This window comes from Myodes glareolus, chromosome 13 (genome assembly GCF_982192425.1).
Source record: "Myodes glareolus chromosome 13, mMyoGla1.1, whole genome shotgun sequence".
NCBI classification, from domain to species: domain Eukaryota; kingdom Metazoa; phylum Chordata; class Mammalia; order Rodentia; family Cricetidae; genus Myodes; species Myodes glareolus.
In genome coordinates, this window is record NC_142038.1 from 57,813,660 (window position 1) to 57,837,900 (window position 24,241).

General features: G+C 38.2%; 1 pseudogene; it reads right to left on the reverse strand.

The window, feature by feature from the left end:
* Nucleotides 1-5,012: 5,012 nt before the first annotated feature.
* Nucleotides 5,013-9,086, reverse strand: LOC146891805 (histone deacetylase 2-like; annotated as a pseudogene).
* Nucleotides 9,087-24,241: the final 15,155 nt, after the last annotated feature.

Below are 24,241 nucleotides of genomic sequence, written 5' to 3' on the forward strand. Positions count from 1 at the left end.
CAGAGATCTTACATGCTAGCAATGTTTTTTGATACAAGAAAGTGATGCTGATCTGGAAAACTGAATTTCACTCATAGCTATGAGTCAGTATCAGAATCATCACAGTAATAGGGCCCCATATTCTGTTGCTCATGGACTGCCTCATCAAATGTTCCAATAGTTTGACTCATAAAGAGCATGAAATTTTAAAAATATTAAAAATAAAAATATTTCTTACCAATGGGGTTTTGACTACAATGAGAAATAATAAGGACTAATGCAGAGACAACTGTAACAAGGGTGATTCTTTAAAATCATCGTGAAAACATGATAGATTTTCAGTTCTTAAGACACCTAATGACTTTAGTAGCATCATGAAATTGTTAAATGCTCAAGTCTCATCGAATCATAAAAATGAGAACTAAAAAGTAGAGCTATTAGGTCTCAGATGATCTTTTGTAAATGTGAACCATAATATTAATAAGCAATGGTGGACTATTAATAACAAAATAAAGCAATAGTAACAAAATAATAACAATAAAGTCAAAATCATTCAAGCTGAATGTAGACATGCACTGGAATAACAATTTTAGATGTTAGGAAAATTTGGGGAACCCAATACCAAAATACGTAAAAGAATTTCTATTTCTGAATATTATCACTGTGACTCTGAGCTAGTCTGAGTCAGTATAAGGTCAGAAAAGACAGAAAAGGAAATACTTATAGGTTTCCATTGTGATCTTGGTGAGTAAGAGGCACTGTGTGAGAACCATCTCAGTTATTCTAATGATTTAATAATTTCTTTTCTTTTGTAATTTTACATTTTTAGTAACTGACATTAGTGCTTGGTTTTGTTGACTTTTTATGTTGTGGTTTTGGTCCAACTCATTTTTTGCACATTTCTTGGTTAACATGTCTCTTTCAAATGTTGATGTTGTCAGTGTTCATTGGTTACCATGCATCTTACAACCACAATTTATATGAATGTTAGTTTTTAAAAGAACTTCAAATTGTTAGCTGTCTTTTATATCTCAAGGTAGTTATCTCCTTCCCAGACATCTGCAAAGCCCAGCTCTCACTAGGTGATTCAAATCTAATGCCAGTGAACTGCAGTCATCTCTTAATGAGATATAAATCTTTTAGTTTTAAAATACCATTTAAAAGTTGTCATTAAGACATGATAGATTTTTCAGTTAATAGGACATTAAATGACTCAGTGTGGACTTGACTCAGTTGGTAGATAGATAAAGAATCAACTTATTTATGTCTCTTTAATGAACATTAAATGTCTGTCTGAAGTGAAGTAAAGAATATCAATACAGAAGAACTGAGATGGAAGGAAAGGGGACAGTGTACTGTTTACCTGGGGCCCATTGCAATGTGTGATGTATCTCAAGCATAGTCAGTCTTTCAGCTAACTCTACAGGGTTTGCTTACCCCATAGAACATGAATGTGGGAATAATTACACTTAAAACACAATGATCTGAAAAGAACAAGAATTTGGATATTACTCAGTGCCTTCAGATATTTTCTCAATATTACTCAATGAGTATTTGGCAACTAAGTATTGTCTCTGCTACTTCTATGGCATCTTACTGCATTTCTTTCCACCAAAATGCATACATTTATGTCTACTCTCCTATGGCATGATGTGTATCTTTTATTAACTCTATCTTAGTCATGTTTGTCCATTCTCCATTCAATTAAAAAAAAAGCCAACTGATAACACTGATCAGATTGATCTGCTTTTCAGTGTTTTGTATCAGCTTTTCACTGTCAACAGTAAAGTCCAGGATCTTTAACCTACTAAATCTCTCTGGCCATATTTTTCTTCATCCTGAATCTTTCACCCTGCTTACAGAATCCACATCAGTGTCTCCAGTACTTTTTTTCACACATGGATGGGGAATATGCAACACAGAATTGTAATGTTGGTTTCTTGAGGTAATGACAAGCTAACCAGAGGATAAGGAAATAGAACCAAACCTCAGAGTCCAAGGAGATACATCTCTTTTGCTCATCTCAAAAGATTAATTGGTCCTTACTTCTGTCCTCTGTTTTCAGTCTTTTTCTTCCTGCATTCTACAATGGCCTTCTTTAAATCCAAACTATTCCATGTCCCACAGATCATAAAATACTGCAGGTGTGTTGTTCTCTGTATACACTTTGCTCCTCTCCTCTTCCAAGTAAAAGAAGAAGGTAATGATGACAATGGGGAAATCATTGGATGGGAGGAGTTAGGATGGAGTCTCTTTTTAAAAGGATTTTCTGAAGAAATGGCCCCAGTAGAACACAATTACACAGCATATATGTATGAATAAGTTCATTTAATGTGTGCTGTGTGATGTTTTGTTTGTGTTCTGAAAAATTAAGTTTTCTTGGAGTCAGCGGGCAGAGCTATCCACTAGTTAACCATAGAGGTTTGGAGGACTGTAGAGAGAGGCCAGGAAGCAATAAGACAGAACCGAGACAAGATGTCTGCTCTTTGGGTCAGAGAAATTGAAGCAGGAAGTGGTTGTGCCTCGGCTTCTCTGATTTTCCAGGTTTTACGTGGTTCCTGACTCTTGGTTTTTATTCATTAGATTAATTAGATTTATACTTCATGTATACATAAGCACACAGAGTTAAAAATGAGAGATGAATGACCTAATGGTGTCAAATTTGGTACAGAGGAATCATATTTTTTGCAAATTTTTGGGGAAGTTGACAGGTTGCATGCTTTTGCAGGAGCAGATATGCAGTCTGCAAGTTATGTCTACTTAGAGAAACACTAGTATAGTTTATATGGTCTTCCAACTTGGGCAAATATTACCACACAAAGAGTGATAAGCTTGTCTACTTAGGAAACTGACTAGAGATGTTTATCTCATCTGCAATGTGTCTTTCACAGTCCCAGTATTTTGATGCTTGTTTAAACAACCATTTCTGTAGCCTGGACAAGTTGATGTACAGTGAGCACACAGCTGTAGTACTATTGGACTGTAGGGAAACAGATTCACACTAAAATGTTCTATAATCCTTACGAAATCTATTGTGTAAATGATTAAAGTGCTAAGACTTATAACATCAACTAACCCCATGTTAAGAGTGTGCAAAGTATTGGCAGGTAGAGATCTTCCCATATTTGCTCAATCGACAGATATAAATAACTTGCAATTAAAAATTGAGTGTTGATATGCTAATAAATTTGACTCTGAAGTTGAAGTTGCTTCCTCAACATCAGCAGGATAAACATTTGCTAAAATAAGGGCAATGAATTATAAAGTCCAAGGTGAATAAATTTTCACAGATCTCTTTAAGGTGAACATTCACCCAGCTTTATCTTGAAGGATCATCTCTTTGAAATTAGTTGAGTGAATTTTAATGAGGTTTAAAAAATGTTGTGATTTTGAATTAAGTGTTTCCAGAAGGGACAGAGCTATCAGTTTGGCTCTAAATTCTTAGTATAGTTCTCAAGTGGTTACAGGGGGAAAGATTCAGCTGCAATGCAGTTTTTAGGATATAAACCTCAGATTGATGGAGGTAATTGCTTGCTTGATTTGGTTGATATTCAGCCAAAATCTATGAGCTCACATTCATCGGTATTAACTATATTTACTATTTCCCGACTGGAATTTGAATCATTCAGTGTGTAGTCCTAATAATAATGCTATATGACTAGGGGCTGCTTCTTCAACATTATTTCCACCTAATTTATAATCAAGATGTTCAATTAATAATCTCAGCACTTTATGCAGTGTTAAGTCAGCTGAAAAATATGTGATTTTTCCACTTTTCATTTTTCACAATGCTGAGGAATGCATGATAATGAGACTAAATGGGGAGCCAAGAAAGCAACAACGGTTGGCAGAATAATGGGGAAGCAACAGATTTTAAGAGAAGGGCTGAAGAGTTGATAGAGTTTTGTGAAATAAGTAAAGGCACAGAACTATTGCAAATATAAAGCAGTCATGTCTATAAAACTCAGCTAATTATTAAGGATTTCTTTCTAAATGAAACTAATGTGGAAGTAGAACAGGGGTGACCTCTGTTTCCGATCTCTCTGCAGCGTCTTCTAGAATAGTGGTTTTCAACCTATGGATCAAGACCCCCTTAGAGATCGAACGAACCAGTCACATGGGTTGAGCATCAGATATCCTGCACATCAGATATTTACATTATGATTCACAACATTACCAAAGTACAGTTATAAAGTAGCAATGAAGATAATTTTATGTATGGGGGTCACCACAATATGAGTAGCTGTATTTCAGGGTCCCAGAATTAGGAAAGATGAGAACATCTGTTTAGAGAGTGACTAAGATTCCTCAAATGGCTTCATTTTTCCCAAATTTATCAGAGATATTATTTTCTCCCCTACTCCCAAACAAGTGTTATTTTCTATACATCAGGATAATTAGCAAATGTTAATTTGGGTTAATTTAATTCATTAACAATTTGATCAACATTGACACGGTATAAAAGTATTTTTCTTATTGCTAGCAGGTTGAAACAGAGAAATCTCTAGGAGTAAAATAATGAATGCTATTTGACCCACCCCTGATTTCTTTTATGTGCGGTTTTTCTGTTGTTGTTGAATTTTCAGGACCTTGGTAGGTAGCTACAGACGTAATTCTTGCAAAGCCAGGGTTAAAAAAATATATTTAAGCTGTATTTTCAAACAGAGTGGGCTGCAAAAACAACTTTCTGCTTAGAGATAATATCTGTTCCAGAGACCTTTGATGAGTTTAGTTTGATTGAATTATGCAGACTACAGAGAATAGAAGGTTTAGGAGCTAAACCTACTAAAGGACTTGAAGCTTTTATGCCACACAGAGCAGCATAATATCATCAGCAACAAAAACTAAAGTACACACAGATGCTAGCTAAAAAGAAAGTACACTGGCTATGTACTTCTTTTAACTGTGGAATCAGTCAGCTGAAATGACCCACAACCAACCTGTTAGTACTTGACACAGCATTAATACAGCAGGATTTCTTTTATGCTATCTTTGGACCCTTCCCCTTCTTGCCTGCATGACTGATCAGGCTCCTAAGAGGTTGTGTGGAAGGCTGCAGTAGGGGCTGAAGAAAGTCGTTCATGGACTGCCAGCAGTATAAAACAAATTTCAGCCTGCCCTTTAGAGGGATTTAGGCCACTGAGAATATACAGGGAAGAGTTTGAATGAGATAGCCTATGAAAAAGAAGGTTGACAATAATCATATAAAAATCATTAAAGGAGAGTTTGTGTGGTACAACACCATCAAGAGTATCAATGCCTTCATCCAGGTTTTGTCTGCTCCTTGTTTCACTCAGGGAGCAAACAGAAGGCTGCTTCATCATGGTGAGTAAATTAGGGATTAAGTGTTTGGTACTTTATAGCTTAGCCCTTGCTAAGTGATGGATAAATTCCTTTCTTTTCTTTTCTTTTCTTTTTTTTTTTTTTGATCTAGGTTTAGAATAGAGTTTGACTAAAGAGGAATTTCTGAGGCACGGTTACTACTTAAAAAGATGAGAAAGCACCTTATTGTATCTAATCATCAGAGTTAAATATTTCATTTATCTTTATTTATAAAAAGAATCGTTTGAACTGAAGAAGCTCATTTTTTTTGTGACATCTCTAGATAGGGAGAAGAAAGTTTTGGACAACATTTCACCAAATTCTCCACCCATTTCATACTGAATAAGCTGAGGCAGAGTCAGGTCTATTTGGTAATAGTAGAGTAGTGACTCCAGTGAAAGTGCCCATGTACCACATGGCATTTAAAGACGTCAAGGAGAATTCTCGTGGATTTGAGGGGCTTTTGTGAGGACTTTGTGTGAGTATTTCCTGGTGGAGCCTCATCAACTCCCCACATGAATGGCTTTCAACAGCAACCACAAGTATCTCCTAGCTAAGGGGACAGATACTCCCTAAGTCAAGTGAAAGATATCCCTGTCTCTGTTGAAAACATTTTGATGCCACCCATAATGAAGTGAGTATAAATCTCTGACAGAAAGGAAATGTGATGCTTTTTCTTTGACTAGAAAACATAATCCTAATTTCTTTTTTCTCTTTATGTATAGAGGATGGAGGCACACATGTGTCAAAGCACATCTTTAGAAGTAACAGGAGAACTTCAGGTATTTGTCATCTTCAACCATGCTTGAGATAAGATCTCCTTGTCATTAGGAATTTCACAACCAAGGGTTACTGAAGTCTCATATGTCCAATATCAAGCAACATTTCGGATTGCGTAGCAACCTCCACCAATTATCAGCAATGTCAAGTTAAAAGTTTTTACTACTTCTACACATTTAGCATGATCTTTGACAGTGAGATTGAAGCAGCCAAGCCTATCACCAGACAGAGAGTCTGCACCACACTACAGCACTACAGCACTAGGCTGGTATATCTCCATCACTTTTGAGATTATAGGCTTAAAAAAAATTGTCCATATGACTCGTCATCTGTATCATCTCTCATGGGAAAATTGACAGCATAGCATTTTCCTTTGCCAACAACAATATCCATCAGGTCTCCTGTTACAGGAAAGTATTCCCCATTCTTATGGAATAAAATCGTCACCACATAATCTTTTGTATATAAAGCTTCCTCAACACCATCACCATGATGGAAGTCTATGTCAATATATAAGACTCTCTGATGAGACTTTAGTAAGTCAAATATGGCAAGCACAATATCATTAACATACCAAAAGCAATCTATAGATTCAATGCAATCCCCATCAAAATCCCATCAAACTTCTTCACAGAACTTGAGAGAACAATAATCAAGTTTATATGGCAAAACAAAAAACCCAGGATAGCCAAAACAATCTTATACAATAAAAGAACTTCTGGAGGCATTACCATCCCTGACTTCAAACTCTATTATAGAGCTACAGTATTGAAAACAGCTTGGTATTGGCATAACAACAGAGAAGTCGACCTATGGAATCGAATAGAAGACCCAGATATTAACCCACAAACTTATGAACACCTAATTTTCGACAAGGGAGCTAAAGGTATACAATGGAAGAAGGAAAGCATCTTTAACAAATGGTGCTGGCATAACTGGATGTCAACCTGTAAAAAAATGAAAGTAGATCCATATCTATCACCATGCACTAAAATCAAGTCCAAATGGATTAAAGGCATCAACATTAATCCGTCCACTTTGAACCTGATAGAAGAGAAAGTGGGAAGTAGTCTACAAGATATAGGCACAGGAGACCTCTTTCTAAGTAGGATCCCAGTAGCACAGACAATAAGAGAAACAATGAAAAAATGGGATCTATTGAAACTGAGAAGCTTCTGTAAAGCAAAGGACACTGTCAGTAGGACAAAAAGGCTGCCTTCTGACTGGGAGAAGATCTTCACCAACCCCTCATCAGACAAAGGTCTGATCTCCAAAATATACAAAGAACTCAAGAAACTAGACACTAAAACTCTAATTAACCCAATTAAAAAATGGGGTACTGAACTTAACAGAGAATTCACAACAGATGAACTTCGAATGGCCAGAAGACACTTAAGGTCATGCTCAACCTCCTTAGCTATCAGGGAAATGCAAATCAAAACCACTTTGAGATACCATCTTACACCTGTCAGAATAGCTAAAGTCAAAAACACCAACGATAGCCTATGCTGGAGAGGATGTGGGGTGAGGGGAACACTCATCCATTGTTGGTGGGAATGCAAACTCGTGCAGCCACTGTGGAAATCAGTGTGGCGGTTTCTCAGAAAACTGGGAGTCAACCTCCCTCAGGACCCAGCAATTCCACTCTTGGGAATATACCCTAGAGATTCCCTAACATACTACAAAAGCATTTGTTCTACTATGTTCATAGCAGCACTATTTGTAATAGGCAGAACCTGGAAACAGCCTAGGTGCCCCTCAATAGAAGAATGGTTAAAAAAGGTGTGGAACATATACACATTAGAGTTTTACTCAGCGGTAAAAAACAATGACATCTTGAATTTTGCATGCAAATGGATGGACATAGAAAACGCTTTACTGAGTGAGGTAAGCCAGACCCAAAAAGAGGAACACGATATGTATTCACTCATAAGTGGATTCTAACCATAATTAAAGGTCTTTGAGCCTATTATTCGTGATCCTAGAGAAGCTAAATAAGAAGATGAACCTGATGAAGATTATTTAGCTATCCGCCAGGAGGTAGGAAATAGACAAGAATCACAGGTAACCTCGGGTGCATGGGTGGGGGGGGTGGGAGGGTTGATGGAAGGGGAGAGGGTTAGAGAGAAGGGAGTAGGGGAGGAATGGGGAAAGCTCGGAGGCCTGGGATGGGGGGGGGAGGGAGGAAGGATGAATATGGTATCAGGGAAGAATATATTTCAACTAAGGGAGTCATTTTAGGGTTTACAGGAGACTTGATTATATATGGGATCCCAGGTCCAAGGAGAGATCCCCCAGATTGTTCTCTGGACAGAGGAGAGGGTGCCTGAACCGGCCGTGGCCCATAACCATACTGATGTATATTTTGCTTATCACCATAGATCCTTCATCTGGCGAAGGACGGCGATACAGTCGGAGACCCACATTGGAGCACCGCACTGAGCCTCCCAAGGTCCAAATGAGGAGCAGAAGGAGGAAGAACGTGAAAAACGAAATCAGGACTGCGAGGGATGCTATCACCCACTGATACAAGGGAACGGATCTATGAGAGTTTACCAAGGCCAGTTGGACTGGGACTGAACGAGGACGTGATCTAACCAGATTCTCGGAATTTGGCCGGATTCTCTGAATGTGGCTGGCCCGAAGTCTTTCTGAAAAGCCATTGACTATGATACTGGGACTTGTTTCCTCTGCATATACTGGATTTTGGGGATCCAGTTTGTTTGGATACTCACCTTCCTGGACCTGGAGGGAGGGGGGAGGAACTTGAACTTCCCACAGGGCAGGAAACCCTGACTGGCCTAAGGGACGAAAAGGGAGGAGGAGAGGGAGTCGGGGGAGTGGGGGGAGTGGGAGGGTGTTGGGAAGAGGGGCGGGAATGAAAACTTTTATAATTTAATAAAATTTACTTTCAAAAAAAAAAAAACAATATCATTAACACAACAGAATCCTAATGTTTCTGACTTTTAGGCAAGATGTAATCCTCCAGTCCAGTTGACAGCCATATCAGCTTGTTGGTTTAACTTCACAGCTCATATAATGATTACTTTGAATATTTTTTTAAATTTTTTTTCCGTTAGACTTGTTTATTCAAGTATCTGAAAATACTCTTTCCACTTCCCTCCTCCCAATTCCCTCCTGCCCCCCCCCCACTCCCTCTCCTCCTCCCTCACCATTCCCAAGAGCAGTCAGGGTTTCCTGCCCTGTGGGAAATCCAAGTTCCTTCCCCCACCCTCCAGGTCCAGGAAGGTGAGCATCCAAACAGGCCAGGATCCCAAAAAGCCACTCCATGCAGACTAAACAAGGCCCAGTGCCATTGTCAATGGCTTCTCAGTCTTAATTTGGACCTTGAGGGCTCAGTCAGCCCCCATGTCGGCCACATTCAGAGAATCTGGTTTGATCACATGCTCGTTCAGTCCCAGTCCAGCTGGCCTTGGTGAGTTCTCATTCGATCAGTCCCCTTGTATCAGTGGGTGAACGCACCCTTCGCGGTTCTGACTTCCAGTGCTTCAATGTGGGTCTCCGTCTCTATCTCCATCCATCGTCGGATGAAGGCCCCCTCTGATTTTGCTTTCCTTGTTCACGATCTCCCTCCCTCTGTTTCTCATTTGGACCTAGGAATTTCAAACTGCATATTAGTCCATCAAACATGACAAACCAAAACCCTCCAGAATACATGGAAAAGATAAAACAGCATCCATTTAAAAATCTTTGAATGTTACCACATGCACCTGGTGTTGAGATGCAAGATACTACAGAAGATGCTGCTCATGAAGAAAGTGGGGATGGGGATGGAGAAGACCCAGACAAGAGGATTTCTATTCATGCATCAGACAAGTGGATAGCTTGCGACGAAGAATTCTCAGATTCTTAGGACGAAGGCAAAGGAGGTCATAGAAATGTTGCTGATCACAAGAAGGGAACAAAGAAAGCTAGGACTGAAGACAAGAAGAAGGAGACAGAGGACAAGAAGACAGATGTTAAGGAAGAAGACAAATCCAAGGACAGTAGTGGTGAGAAAACAGATACCAAAGGAGCCAAGTGAGAACAACTCACCAATCCTTGAATTTGACTCCTCAACTTAAGAATCCTCTTGAAAAGGGAGAGGATACTGGGCTAAGATACCTTTGCTGTTTGAGGTCTCCTGGCTTCATTTTATATTGATTTGGCATGGACTGTATTTGTTTTCAAAATGGCTTGCTTTTGTTTCTCTTGGCAAGTTTTATTGTGAGTTTTTCTAATTATGAAGCAAAATGTCTTTTTTTTCCACCATGCTTTATGTGATTATATTTAAATTGATGTGTGATTCTATCAAAACACTGGATCTATTAAACAAAAATAAAGAAAAAAAAAGATCTTCTAGGCACTGTTTCCTCAGGAGGCTATCTGACCTTAGAGCATCTGGAGATTCTTCTGGCTCAGCCTCTCATCTTTTGGGAAGAGCACGGTAGGATTTCAGGAACTTGGGCTGTGGTGTCTGGCTTTTAAGTTGGCTTTGGGAATTCAAAATAAGTTCATCACACTTGCATGGCAGGATATTTCAAAGTGAAAAGAAGCAGAATTCTTTGGGTTCAATAGTGCCACATGGTAGCCTTTCTTCTTTCTACTTATGAATGTTTTGGACTTTATAAAATTTATTTTATTATTTTGTGTGGATGAAAGTGTTCCCTGAATATGAGTGTGTGTGATGCATGTGCACATGGTACCCATGGAGGCCCGAAGAAGATGTTAGTTCCCTTAAGAGTTGAGTTAACAATAGCTGTGAGCCACCAGAGGGGTGCTAGAACTGGAACTTGGGTCCTCTGAAAACAATCAGTGCTTTTAACTGCTGAACCATCTCTACAGCCCATGTATTAAAATAATGAGAGCATTGTTGGTGACATTAAAGTGACAGGCTCCCTTCCCAGTGTTTAGGAGGTGATTAGCAAGGCCTAAATAGCATTTCTCACAGTTTCTGGAAGATCTAGCTTCTGTTGAGAATATTCTTGGACAGCTATTGTCCTAGTTAATATTAGAGAGAGAGAATACTACTAAATTCTATCTTTGTCATGTTCTGTTAAAATATCTAGGTGTTTTCACCTACGAATTAATTGGAATGGTATAAATGCCAGCTATGTCTGTTCTTGAAGACATTCAGTATCATCCTGCTGGACTCACAGAGGTTGTAACAAACTTCCCAACTCATTGACCCAGCAGATAAAATATTCCTCAGCAGGCATTTTGGAGTATAGCTATAACCCGAGAACTCCCCGCCCACTGCTCCCTTCTCTATTTCAAAGCAAGGGAGCCTTTCTGTACAGCTGTTGATCTTCTGGTATGTGCACCTATTGATAGGACTCAGTTATTACCTCACAAGTAAGGTTTGTCTTGGGACAAAAATGCAAAACCTCACAGTTTCTTCCATCTCAGTTTCTAACATCTTCCTGGTTTGAATTCCAGGAATGCCAACAGACAGTTATGCATCAAATGTCTTTGACTGGGCTATTATCAGCCCAAAGGAAGTAAAGATGGATGCCAAATGTAGAGGTAGAGACTCAGGGACACATAAAGTGAATGCCACTTTGTTTTCTCACTTGGATTCCTTTTGTTATGGGATTGGACGCTGTTTCAATTATGTTTTTGTATTCCAGATAAATTTTAAGGTTAGTCAGAGGCTGAATGAAGGATATAAATGTGTTTCTTTTCAGGGCTGGAGCCTGAATATGGATTAGTATAAAAGTTAAAATAAAAATTTTTATAAGACCAAGTACTTCTCCAAAGAATATAGAAAAAGATCAGGTCTTATTTGATACTTAGCAAGTGCTGTAGAACTCAGTCTATCTCAAACTGTGCCTTTGTGTCTAAAAAAGTCAGGATACAAATTATCTCTGACTTGCCTTTATGAGACCCATGGGTATTTATCCCAGGCTGGAATGTGTGGTCTTTTATTTGCAGGAACATCTTTAAGAGGAGAGACAAAGAGAAAATTTAAAAATAGAGCTTCAAAGCCTAAATAGCAAAGCAAACAGAAAGTCATTTGATTTGGCCACTTCTGTATCTAACGGATCAGGCTATTGATCTATCACACGTAGATTAACTCCAATGCTCTCTGCTCATTGTCTGAGATAATCTTGTATTTGCTTGTACCACCCCACCTGCCTTCTGGGATGACAATGCCCAGGAAATGAGGGAGGCTGTGGCCAAGCCCTGGATAAAGAGAAGCATCATTCTTTGTTTCATATACTTCACTGTCCTCATTGCCTTTCTTCCATCCATCTTTCATTTCTGTGTTTGCCAAAGAAAAGAATTAATAGAGAAGAGGTTTTAGGTCAGAGGCAGATTTCATTGGCTGTGATATATTTTTCTCAACCTATTCTCAGATAAGTGACAGGTCACTTAGAAACTATCTATATGCTAAGTTACTCTTTTGGTAAAGGCTTATCGAGGGTGAGGAGTAATATTTGGTAACTGCTGGAAAGCAGGTATTTTACGTATGCTCTCTTCATAAACTATTCAAGACTATGGATTCCCATCTTTGAACTGAATAACAATCTGAAATGATCAGGACAATAATTCATACTCTGAATGAACACAGCTGAAATTCTTCACTGTGTAACTCGAGCTATTTTCAGTATCTTTTGTTGTTGTTGTTGTTGTCTGTTGAATGGACTCACTGGACACAATATTTAGGAAGAGAGTTTCTCACTGTTCCAACTAATTCCAATCATCCCTACCATGTTCTCATATCAGCATTATACCTGAAATACCTTCACATTCTTGTCATTTACACCTCCTTTCCTTAGCAGGTCATGAACTGCAGTTTCTGCTAGTCTGAAAAGAATAGTCATGTGAGTAAGCACATACAATTTGTATGTTATAAATGTAGTGTTGACATCTACACGTGCCTAAATTCAGGGAAGCAGTCTGTTGGGATTATTTAAGCAGTATATTGTAGAATATTTCTCAATATGAAAGCTAGTATCGTTTACCCATCGAGATTTTTTAACTAGATGGATAACTTTTGATTCCCTGGGTAAGATGAATACTCATTGCATTTTTTAGCCAATTGTATGCTATGGCAAATTTCACCATTTCAGGAAGTTAGAAAGTCACAGATCTGAGTGGGTCTGTGAGAATGTTTCTGGAGAAAATTGTTGTGTGGGTCAACAAACTGAGTGGGGAAGCCCCATGTAGTAAGCTGGACAAGACAGAGAAAATGCTTTTTTTTTTTCCTTTACAGTTTTTTCAAAACAGCAAACAGTCTTCAAGCTCACTGTGGTGGCTGACCACATCCTGGACCAAAGCCTTCTCTAAACTGGAACTCTGTGCTGCACCAGGGGCACAGTACTCCTTCTGCAGGTGTCTGTTCGCCTCCCCTCTTGTAAATCTTGCTGGGTACTCACCCTCTGGCCCTTTGGGCCGAGGCCTGCTGGTTTCGGACGGCTAAGGGGCAGGGTGGCAGGCACGATCTCCGGAGGTAGGTGGAGATAATCACGGAGATACTGGATGCCCTCATTAGAAAGGTAGCAATAGAAGCGTCTCCGGGAAAACTGCTTTTCAAGTAGCCTCAAGACTTCAGAGTCTGCATGGCCTTCATGACAGGAAAGTTGGGCACCTTCTTGTCTGCCAGCTAGGGGTGTTTGGGCATATGGACATCCTTGGCAACCATCACTTCTTCCTTAAAAATGAGCTCATAGATGGCAATGTGGTTATTCTTGGGCATCAACATCGTGGCGGTTGCAGGGTCCAGGATGGATGATGGAAAACACAAATGCTTGAAAGATGAAGGAAACAGCTGCGTCTTTGATTTTGCCTACCTTCAGTGGCCATGTTTGTTTTTTACCTGTGGACATCAGGCTCCAGGTTCTTCGGCCATTAATCATGAATCTGCTGTGTTCTTCTCCAGGGTATCTGGGGCTTTGGTTTTGGACTAAGGATGCATCATTTTTTCCTTCGGTAATAGGGATGGTAGTGTTTTGGATTAAGAAAATGCTGGTTTAGTTATTTTTCCTGTAGACATCCACTATGAGACTATGCAACGACTAATCCTGTAAAACAATTTCATAACAGTTCTGTTAAAATTCGGTATCATATTGCTTCTGATTATATTCAGAATGCTGTTGAACATCCACTTGAACCATTATAGATTAGAATCATTGCTATTTGGAAAAATTTAAAATTAAACTCAACTGGGAACTTAAAGTCCATAAAGCGAGGACTGGGCCATCATTCTTTTCAACCCACTTTCCCTTTCTTCTAGAACATACACAATGTCTTCAAATTCCAGAGGGCTTGAAAAATACAAATCAAGGTACTTGCAATTCTAAAACTCTATTATATCATAACACATTGGAAAACTTGGGTTTGTTCTGTGGTGTTTCTGAATAAAGGAAACATGTGTTTTTATGTCACAGGAAAACTTTTATGGATACGACTCGAACTGTTAGGCTGATCTATCACTTTCTGCCTGGTGTGCTCTCTTCTCAGACTGCAAAGAAAGTTGCTTTTCCATAGAACAGTCCATAGCATAGCAATTTTAGTCTTTCGTGTCTGTGCCTAGTCACCTTAGCTTATAAGTGACCTTCTGACTTGAGTACAATGGCATATTCCTGTAATGTCATCAACGCAGTGCTTGAGACTGGATGACCTGAATTTGTGCACAGCTTGTGTTGCATAGGAATATGTCTGAGAAATAACAATATAACAAGATGTCTTCTGGTGTGTGTGTGTGTGTATGTGTGTGTGTGTGTGTGTGTGTGTGTGTGTGTGACCTGAATTCAACCCTTAGGATTAAAATGAAATAGCAAAACAAAGCAAAGTGACTTAAAATAAAGGAACAAGGGAATGCTTTCTTTTTCTCAGTTCTGTTGGTACTTGGCACATCACTCTTGATTTCTTAACTGTATACATTTTTTTATGCAAGTGGTCCCTTTATCTGTCTATGTTATGGATATTAATCTCTTTCCATACCCTAGAAATGGGGAATCAAAAGTGAAGTTGATGCCACAAAGAGCTTGCATGCTAAATTACGGCATACTTTTAGAGGTAAAAAAAGAAAAATGGAGGGCAGTTGGCAATAGATTGTGGTTGTTTTTCTTGGTTCTTTTGGGTGATTGTATGGCCATTTATCCACAGGTATTCTCTTACATAGGAATTTAAAGCAGACATGTAGATCAGGGGAGAGGATTCTGTGTAGAGACAGAGAATTAAAGAAAGATTCTGAAGTTTTTGTTTTAGAAAAAAGAATGAAGTATTTAATAGGAAAACAGGAGGGTAGAAGATAAAATGAGGTAGGAGAGAGATTTTCAGATGTATGTAGATAATATGTGCTGGAAAGTTCATCAATTAAAATGTTTATTTTGCTCTAATTGAAATAATAAACCATTGCAGTTGCATGTGCATGTGTGTGTGTGTGTGTGTGTGTGTGTGTGTGTGTGTGTGTGTGTTAGGTGAAAAAGAATTGGTAGAAGGGGGACTGATAAATTCAGATGTACCTTTTAAAAGATTATTTTTGTTTCTTCATAAGCTATTAGCAAATGGTTGATAGAAAGGAACAGTGGAGTTGGACAGGAAGCAGTTTCCTTAGTTGACTTGGTGAAGTGGAGGAGAAAAGAACAGGGAGAGAATGATTCAGCAGTGGCTTTAGTCAGGCAGGTACAGGCTAGGTAGCAGCACTTCATACTCAATATACAGCCTGAAGAAAAAGTAAGCAAAAACATCAAAAACTGTTGGTATGGAAGTAAAATTGAAGAATTTCACATGTTGTTTCAGCTATGGCTGAAAGAGATCTCTATAGAATGGGGGAGATTTCAGTCAGTGATAATGAGTATAGAGACAATGGCAACTAAGAAGAGTTTCTATTGGAAGGGGCAGAGATGTAGTAGAGGGTGAAAATTCAGTGATGTAAAAAATTATTTTTACAATGCTGACAACATTAAAGGAAGTCTTTATCATTAAGAAAATGATGGCATGTTGAAGAACAATTGAATATGAGAGATGGGTGCTGGAGATCTTGCACAGTGAATGCACAGCTCTAAATATAAGAAAGGTGATGAGAATTCATAGTCAAATGTGAGGCACTATGCAAGCTAGATGAAGGAAACTAAAGAAAGACAATATAGGCAATGGTATGTTAGATTATAAGATGATAAGTGTGGGCATTATTCTGTCTGTTTTTCTAATGAAGTTGAACTAATGTAATGATCTGTGAATGGCAGACCGTATAATGCGCTTTGTGTACTTCATAAGAAAGAACCACAATCCCAGAGAAATTAGACAACAATGAGGACACTAAGAAAGACTTCCATAGATCTAATCTACATAGGCAGTAGAAAGTAGAAAAAGACAAGATCTCCTGAGTATATTGGGAGCATGAGGACCTTGGGGGAGGTTGAAGTGGGGAGAGGAGAGTCAGGAAGGGGAGCAGTGAAAAATGTAGAGCTCAATAAAAATCAATAAAATGATAAGAGTAAGAATTATGGGCAAATATAAAAGAAAGTAGCAAATATTACCACAATATCATTTTTGCTAATAAATATAATTGACATACTTCATGAGTAGTGAACCTTTCTAGCCACATCCATCTCTGAGGCATGAATGAAACAGGTTTCACAGTGTCTGGGCATCTTGTGGAAGTTTGATTGGTAAGAGGCAATTGTGGAGGGAATTTTTAGGTATGTACCTGTATGGTAGAATCATGAAAACTATGCAGAGACAAGATGGAAAAAAAAGAGGTAGCTAGGATGCAGAGGCTGGGAAGACTGTAGAACTGACTAAGGGAATGTGGGTGGCAAGAGGATGTAATCTAAGCAGAAATGCTGGATTTGATATTTCAGTAGCCCTGGTGATGACAGTGTCAGGATTTTAAAGTACTGATCATGCCATATGAAGCTAAGATCATCCCATATGAGAAGTAGTCTAGCAGATATCAATTGATTTAATCAGTTTACCTGAGGCGCTCTAAAGTTAAAGGTGACCTATGTAGGTAGTCATCTGGGACAATTCCTGAGTTGATGTGCTCATTGATCACTTTTGCATTATTTCATGACATTTTGTTCTATAATTTCTGGTTTTCTTTTATTTCCTACTTAGCTTTATATAGCTATACTGTGGTTTCATCTCAGAAACATGAACATCTCTTACTTCAAAGAGGTCTTAAAGTAGCCAAGAAAAATGCTTAGTTTATGTGAGAAAAATAATACCAAGAAATAGCAAGAAAGTACTTGTAATTACCCTTAACAGTAATAAATGAGTGCAGGAACAAGTGAATAGATATAATTACCATTTTAAAAATGAAAGAAGCTGTATGAATTTTAATGCATTTATTTATGTACAGAATAACTCAAACCTCAAAGATAAATTACTCCGGATTACATGGCTTATTAGTGAACTAAATGAGGCTAGATCCAAATACTATGTCCAATTCAGTTTCTATAGAAGTTCTTTCAATGCATGGTCTGCAGCATCAAATGTAGATAAAGGAGCAAAAATAGAGTATAAATTGAAACTTTGGTGTTGATGAAATAAACCTTGTGTAAACAGAAAAATATTTAGGTTTTCCTTACTGTTTTGAATTGTATCTATTCCTATTTATCTACCTTCACAAAGGAAATGCATTAAGTCATCTTAAAAGTTCCTGTTTTTCTAAGAGAATTACTGACTATGGAATCACCATGGTTAATCACAGTGTTATTTCCCACAATGAGTTGAAGACGTCTCTGTCTCAGATGGAGTTGCTACTGAACATTGGGAGAAGTGGGTACATAGCACAGCATGAAAAGAGGTAGAGAGAGGCACAGTGGTATAGTTTACACTTTCAGTACCTAGATGATTTCACAAGTGTTTCTGATTTCCATCCCAGAATATCTTTCTGCACTTAATTCCAAAGCCTCTATCAAGGCTGATTCTGAGAACATATCTATCAGTTGTGGATTCCTTGTTCAGTATTATTGCCAACAGATAGATCAGTCTTGATCATTTTGATTTGTTTTTAATTTTAAAGATGTAAGAACTCACCTGTGTCATTCCTTTCTTTCTCAGATTAAGATTTACCAAGCATATAGAAAACTATGAAATTCAAAGGACTAATCAGCTGTAGCAAAAAATGCATAGTTATGAATTTATAAGGAAGGCATGGCATTGAACTCAAGCTGATAAAACAAAGAAATACAATCAAATGTAAGGTTAAAAATAATGATCCTGTGAGACTACATTATCCAAAGTGGTTTGTACTAGGGTGTTTAGGTTTCAGATTTGGCAGTTTCAAGGCACAGTTGGACATAACAACAATGGGTCTCTTTCTAAGACAAAGATCATCGGACTTCATAGGAAGTCAATATTCTGAAGTCATTTAGATAATCTACACATTTCTTGCTATACATTTCAAAGTGTAAGGTATTTCATTTTTGTGTTATATTAATACAAAAGTTCACAAACTTTGAGGTACTTCATATTTTATATTTATTGGATAATGTAGTTATACAATGTAATGTCTTTGATAGAAATTTTTGCAGTAGTCATTCTCAAGTGCATAAGAGGGATGAATTATCAATCTATCAGCAATTTTCCTCATTTCATTTCATTTCAAAAACCTCATAAATGTATAAGAAAACAAATATTAAATAAGTGTTATTTTTTCTGAAAACTCCATATCCTAGAGATAGCCTTTAACAGATTGAAGTGTTCTAATAAGTTGAACACTATAAGCAGAAACTGCCCATTCATTTCCTGACCCCTTAGACCAGAATAAACACAAAGCAACTGTATTAATTATAACACTGTTTGGTCAATAGCATAGGCATATTCCTAGCTAGTTCTATTTATTTATAATTTATTTATTTATTTATTTAAAAAAATTTCTGCTTCCTCCCCTCTTCCCAATACCCTCCCACTCCCCCTACTCCTCTCCAGTCCAAAGAACAGTCAGGATTTCCTGCCCTGTGGGAAGTCCAAGGCCCTCCCCGCTCCCTCCAGGTCTAGGAAGGTGAGCATCCAAACAGACTAGCCTCCCACAAGGCCAGTCCATGCAGTACAATCAAAACTCAGTGCCATTGTCCTTGGCTTCTCTGTCAGACCTCATTTTCAGCCACATTCAGAGGGTCCAGTTGGATCACATGCACCATCAGTCCCAGTCCAACTGGCCTTGGTGAGTTCTCATTATATCAGTCCCACCATCTCAGTGGGTGGACGCACCCCTCGTGGTCTTGACTTTCTTGTTCATGTTCTCCCTCCTTCTGCTCCTCATCTGGACCTTGGGGGCTCAGTCCAGTGCTCCAGTGTGGGTCTCTGTCTCTATCTCCATCCTTCGTCGGATGAAGGTTTCCTCTGATCCTGACTTACTTGCTCACGTTCTCTCTCCTTCGGCTTCTCATTTGAACCTAGGGAGCTAAGTCCAGTGCTCCAATGTGGGTCTCTGTCTCTATCTCCATCCATCGCCAGATGAAGGTTCTATGGTGATATGCAAAATCAGTATGGTTATGGGCCAAGGCCAGTTCAGGCACCCTCTCCTCTGCTGCCCAGGGAAAAAATCTGGGAACCTCTTCTTGGTCCTAGGAACCCCTTTGGAATCAAGTCTCTTGCAAAACATAAAATGGCTCCCTTAGTTGAGATATATACTTCCCTGCTTCATATCCATCCTTCCTCCCTCCCCCATCCTATTCCCCCAAGCTATCCCCAATCCTCCCCTTCTCCCTTCTCTCTAACCATCTCTCCTTACATCCACCCCCCATCCTCCATGCTCCCATGTTTGCCTGGCCATCTTCTCTACTTCCAATATCCAGGAGGATAACTATATAATTTTCTTCAGGTTCACCTTCTTTTTTAGATTCTCTAGGATCACAAATTACAGGTTCAAAGACCTTTAATTATGGCTAGAAACCACTTATGAGTGAGTACATACCAAATTCCTCTTTTTGGGTCTGGGTTACCTCACTCAGTAAAGCGTTTTCTATTTCCGTCAATTTGCATGCAAAATTCAAGATGTCATTGTTTTTTACTGCTGAGTAAAACTCTAATGTGTATATGTTCCACACCTTCTTTAACCCCTCTAAGTTTTTTCCAGGTTCAGGCTATTACAAATAGTGCTGCTATGAAGAGAGTTGAACAAACGCTTTTGTAGTATAATAGGGCATCTCTTGGGTATATTCCCAAGAGTGGAACTCCACGGTCCTGAGGGAGGTTGACTCCCAGTTTCCTGAGAAACCGCCACACTGATTTCCACAGTGGCTGCACAAGGTTGCATTCCCAACAACAATGGATGAATGTTCCCCTCAATCCACATTCTCTCCAGCATAGGCTATCATTGGTGTTTTTGAGTTTAGCTATTCTGACAGGTGTAAGATGGTATCTCAAAGTTGTTTTGATTTGCATTTCCCTGATTGCTAAGGAGGTTGAGCATGACCTTAAGTCTCTTCTGGCCATTCGAAGTTCTTCTGTTGAGAATTCTCTGTTCAGTTCAGTACCCCCATTTTTTAATTGGGTTAATTAGAGTTTTAGTATCTAGTTTCTTGAGTTCTATGTATATTTTGGAGATCAGACCTTTGTCTGATGAGGGGTTGGTGAAGATCTTCTCCCAGTCTGAAGGTAGCCTTTTTGTCTTAGTGACAGTGTCCTTTGCTTTACAGAAGCTTCTCAGTTTCTGGAGGTCAAATTTATTAATTGATTCTCTTATTGTCTGTGCAATTGGAGTTCTACCAAGGAAGTGATCTCCTGTGCCCATGTCTTATAGACTACTTCCTACTTTCTCTTCTGTCAGGTTCAATGTAGTCAGATTAATGTTGAGGTCATTAATCCATTTGGACTTGAGTTTTGTGCATGGTGATAGATATGGATCTACTTTCATTCTTCTACAGGTTGACATCCAGTTATGCCAGCACCATTTGTTAAAGATGCTTTCCTTCTTCCATTGTATACTTTGAGCTCCCTTGTCGAAAATCAGGTGTTCATAGGTTTATGGGTTAATATCTGGGTCTTCTATTCGATTCCATAGGTCGACTTCTCTGTTGTTATGCCAATACCAAGCTGTTTTCAATACTGTAGCTCTGTAATAGAGTTTGAGGTCAGGGATGGTAATGCCTCCAGAAGTTCCTTTATTGTATAAGATTGTTTTGGCTATCCTGCGTTTTTTGTTTTCCATATAAAGTTGATTATTGTTCTCTCAAGGTCTGTGAAGAAGTTTGATGGGATTTTGATGGGGATTGCATTGAATCTATAGATTGCTTTTGGTAGAATTGCCATTTTTACTATGTTGATCCTCCCAATCCAAGAGTAAGGGAGATCTTTCCATTTTCTGGTATCCTCCTCAATTTCTTTCTTCAAAGACTTAAAGTTCTTGTCAAATAGGTCTTTTACTTCCTTGGTAAGATTTACCCCAAGATATTTTATGCTATTTGTGGCTATCGTGAAAGGTAAAGTTTCTCTGATTTCCCTCTCTGCTTCTTTATCCTTTGTGTATAGTAGGGCAACTGATATTTTGGAGTTGATCTTGTATCCTGCCATACTACGAAAGGTGTTTATCAGCTGTAGGAGTTCTTTGGTAGAGGTTTTGGGGTCGCTTATGTCCACTATCATATCATCTGCAAATAATGAGAGTTTAACTTTTTTCTTTCCAATTAGAATCCCCTTGGTCCCCTTATGTTGTCTTATTGCTATTGCTAGAACTTCAAGCACTATATTGAAGAGGTATGGAGAGAATGGACAGCCTTGTCATGTTCCTGATTTTAGTGGAATGGCTTTGAGTTTCTCCCCATTCAATTTGATGTTAGCTGTCCACTTTCTGTAAATAGTTTTTATTATATTTAGGTATGATCCCTGTATCCCAAATCTCTCCAACACCTTTATCATAAATAGGTGTTGAATTTTGTCAAATGCTTTTTCAGCATCCAATGAAATGTTCATATGGTTTTTTTCTTTCAGTTTATTGATATGATGGATTACATTGATAGATTTGCATATGTTGAACCAGCCCTGCATCTCTAGGATGAAGCCTACTTGATCATAATGGATAATTTTTCTAATGTGTTCTTGGATTCGGTTAGTCAGTATTTTGTTGAGAATTTTTGAATCGATGCTCATGAGTGAGACTGGCCTGTAATTCTCTTTCTTGGTTCTTTCTTTGTGTGGTTTTGGTATCAGGGTAACTGTAGGTTCATAAAAAGAATTTGGCAATGACTCTTCTCTTTCTATATTGTGAAGTACATTAAGGAGTATAGGAATTAGCACTTCTTGGAAGTTCTGGTAGAATTCTGCATTGAAACCATCTAGTCCTGGGTTTTTTTTTTTGGTAAGAAGTTTTTGGATAACAGCTTCTATTTCTTCGCTACTAACAGGTGTGTTTAGATTGTTCTTCTGTTCTTGATTTAACTTTGGTAAACGGTACTTATCTAAAACCAAGTCCATTTCTTGAACATTTTTCAACTTTGTGGCATATAAATAAGCTTTTGTAGTAAGATCTAATGATTCTCTGAATTTCCTCTGTTTCTGTTGTTATGTCCCCTTTTCATTTCTGATCTTATTAATTTGCGTGTTCTCTCTCTGCCGTTTGATTAGTTTGGCTAGGGATTTGTCAATCCTGTTGATTTTCTCCAAGAACCAGCTTTTTGTTTCATTGATTCTTTGGATTGTTTTCTGTGTTTCTATTTTGTTGATTTCAGCCCTCAGTTTGATAATTTTCAGTCTTCTACTCCTCCTGGACGAGTCTGCTTCTTTTTTTTCCAGAGTTTTCAGGTGTGCTCTTAAGTCTTCAATGTGTGCTTTCTTTGTTTTCTTTGATTGGGCACTTAGTGCTATGAACTTTCCTCTTAGCACTGCTTTCATTGTGCTTCATAGGTTTGAGTATGTTGTGTCTTTATTTTCATTAAATTCAAGGAAGACTTTAATTTCTTTCTTTGTTTCTTCCTTGACCCAGGGGTGATTCAGTAGTTGACTGTTCAGCTTCCATGAGTTTGTAGGCTTTCTGGGGTTAGACTTGTTGCTGACTTCTAACTTTATTCCATGGTGATCCAACAAGACACAGGTGATTACTAATATTTTTTTGTATCTTTGGAAGTTTGCTTTGTTACCGAGTATGTGGTCAATTTCAATTTTTTGACATGGCAGAGCTATGGAGGTACATTCACTAAAAGTTCTGGGACCATTGGGTGGGAGTCAGACACACAACCTCAATTCTGGAAAGTAGTTGTCCCATGTTATCACCAAGTAATACGCAGCTGCTGTCCTCAAACCCCATTCATGTGTTTTGCCTCCTGAAAGAGCCAGAGCTCTTCATGTTGTCTGTACAAACTAGGAAGCTGTCTCTCAAAAAAGTCATACTGGTAATGTTGACTATTGTTGGGTCAACAAGCCTTCTCTTAAAGGAGCCATGTCTCTACTTACCACCATCAAACAGAGCCTACCTGAAAAAAAAATGTGGCTACCAAGAAGCTGTGCTTGGCTCCCATTTTTGTGACTCTAGAAGCTCTCCTTTTTAAAAGATTTTTTTATGTTCTTATGTGGATTCATGGCCCAGATGGTGGGCACCATTATGTAAAAAGAGACTGCAACACATTCCACATCACAATACCATTGATATAGTCATAATTTCTAGTACTTAAAGTGCAAATTGTATACAATATTAAACATGACCCTAAAATATCTAAAATTTAACTTAAATGGTAAAATATTCATAGAAGTAATAATTACAATTACTAAAATTAATAAGTATTGGAAGTACCTAATAAGTATTCTAAACCTCACATCTGAAATGATGATCTTCATGCGTATTTGCAATGCACATGAAATGGTGCAAATTACAGTTAAATTAGTCTTAAACATTTTTATTGCTAGCATAGTTCATAGTGATTATTCACTTTAAAATCACTATTTTTAAATAACATAGTCATTACTCAGGGAGTGCAGTGTTTTTTTTTCTCCTAACATCCTCAGTACCACAGAGAATTAACCAAGCAAACCAAAAATGGTTGCATCAAAGGAGAGTAACCAAGTTACAATCAATAGAATATAATGTCCTAAGCTTCCTTAATTCATTCTTAATGACTTTCCTATGTAAATTTGTCCCTTTGGATAAAACAAAATTGTCATTTAGACTTAATCCATTTATATCTTATACGAACATTAAGGTCATTTCAGTAACAAGGTGCTTCGTTTCTGATGTTGCATGAGAGAGAACAGTCTGTCTTTGCAGTTA